The sequence below is a fragment of the Paramisgurnus dabryanus genome, chromosome 13 (genome assembly GCF_030506205.2).
Source record: "Paramisgurnus dabryanus chromosome 13, PD_genome_1.1, whole genome shotgun sequence".
Classification (NCBI taxonomy): Eukaryota; Metazoa; Chordata; class Actinopteri; order Cypriniformes; family Cobitidae; genus Paramisgurnus; species Paramisgurnus dabryanus.
The window spans coordinates 12,880,135-12,882,182 of NC_133349.1; the positions used below are offsets into that span (position 1 = coordinate 12,880,135).

The following is a 2,048-nucleotide window of genomic DNA, read 5'->3' on the forward strand; positions in this document are numbered from 1 at the left end:
GAAATTCCTTACAGATAACAACTGATCACACTGTAAAGGTTTATATAACTGCATGGCAGGTTACATCTGATCACATAGTAAATGTTTAATATAACTGCATGACAGGTAACAGCTGATCACATTGTAAAGATTTAATATAAATGCACAACATCTGATCACATTGTAAAGGTTTAATATAATTGCACAACATCTGATCACATTGTAAAGGTTTAATATAATTGCACAACATCTGATCACATTGTAAAGGTTTAATATAAATGCACAACATCTGATCACACTGTAAATGTTTAATATCACTGCATGACATCTGATCACATATGAAGGTTTAATGTAACTTTACAACAGGTAAAGCAAGACCACCCTGCAATAAATTAAGACACAGCTTTATCGGATTCATCAGGAGCTGATCCCAAGCATATATCTGGAAGCTGTTGGTGTATGTACTGGTAAAGTGCTTGGCGACTGTGTAATGGATGCAATATCAACCCTGTGTAAAGCTGAACCAAAGATGGTTGTTTCTCAGTAGAGATATGTACATTTGTGCCAGCTCAACACATGAAGCAGTTTCTCGGACAGGGTTTACAGGACTAGGCCTTAATTATATTAGGACATTTTAGTTTTTACAAACAAACCCTACAAAAAAACAAGACTGGTGCGCATCTTGTGACAAAACAATGGCACTCATATATGTTGAGGTATGTCAGTAAAAGGTGTTTTTAAATTATTGTAGCTCAAATATGCATTTTAGCCTGGGACCAGCATAAGCCCTGTCCGGGAAACCGCACCATTGTTTTCCCATATCAGATGTAGGTTTCTTCAGGTTGAGTTGTGATTTTAAAGTGTAGTTGTGTTCAGAGACGGATTGATCCTCTCATTGTGTTTCTGCATCACAGTTTAGGAACATGTTGATTGTATCATCCTCACAGTTGTCCACTGCATCACTAAACATCAATGCATCTGTGAAAACAATATAACCATAAACAGTTTTATGTTAGTATTTAAAATAAACTTGCATCATGAGAATTAATATATAAATGGCACCCATACTTAAACAGAACAGTGTGTAAGAGAGAGATGCATTAAAAAGAGACAGTAACATTATACACACAACCTTTAACTTCAGTGTTAAATAATACGTTGTTTAATATGTCATTATCAATATCTGAATGAGAAATGAACTGACATTCTAGCATCTGAAATCTCAGTAACTTGTAGGAATCACGTGGGCTACTGTAAGAATGCAATGTACTATAATATCTCGTTGTACTATCATAAATATAAAAATATAGGTGGACAATTAAATCCATTCAAATAGTTGCATTTTATAAACTAACGTTACTGATCTTAAGTGTATTTGTAGAACGGACTTCACAAATCTAACTTTAGACGAACGAGCACAAAGTTAGCTAAGATAGCTTACCTGAAACTGGCCACCTTTTCAACACCCGGCGTGGTTTAAAGTTACCGGAACATCGTAGTCGAACCATTACTTGGGATAAGGGTGTTCCTCAGTTGGCTTAAAATTGGTACGAAAGAAACATAAAGGCGCTCGAGTGAGCTTTTTAAGCTTAACACGTCGCCTTCAGTCACGGCCTCAGCTGCTCATTGTCTATGCGGCCGGAAGAACGTTGACAAAATGAGCGAAATGGCGCCGCCCTTGTTGTCGTGAAAAATAAGGTGAATAGGTCATTGAAATTTGGCTGTCCTTATGATGTCATAAGGAGATCTTATTACTGTGCTGGCATGTGAAAAAATAGGTTGTTCTGATTTTGTCTGTTTTGTGAGGTAGGTGGGAAAACTAATTATAATAACACCGCCCCTTAATCTGGACTATCCAACCACATCACTGCCATTAAGTGCAGTTAGAAAGAAAGACAGAAAAAAGCACAACTGAGTTACAATTGCAACAAAACGCCATCATTGCGATCAGTGTTTGCATTTTATCCGCTCAGTTGCATTTTAAAGGACACACCCAAAACCAGCTAATTTTTGCTCAGGCCTACAAAGGGCAATTTTAACATGCTATAATTAAATATATGTGGGGTATT

The 2,048-nt window shown here is 36.7% G+C and overlaps 1 long non-coding RNA gene across 1 annotated transcript; it reads right to left on the minus strand.

Moving 5' to 3' along the window:
• Positions 1 to 230: 230 nt before the first annotated feature.
• LOC135717673 (uncharacterized) lies at positions 231 to 1,670 on the minus strand. The gene is made up of 2 exons (XR_010520331.2): positions 1,421 to 1,670; positions 231 to 957 (listed from the first exon to the last, which is right to left on the minus strand). It is a non-coding gene; the product is annotated as an uncharacterized lncRNA (long non-coding RNA).
• Positions 1,671 to 2,048: the final 378 nt, after the last annotated feature.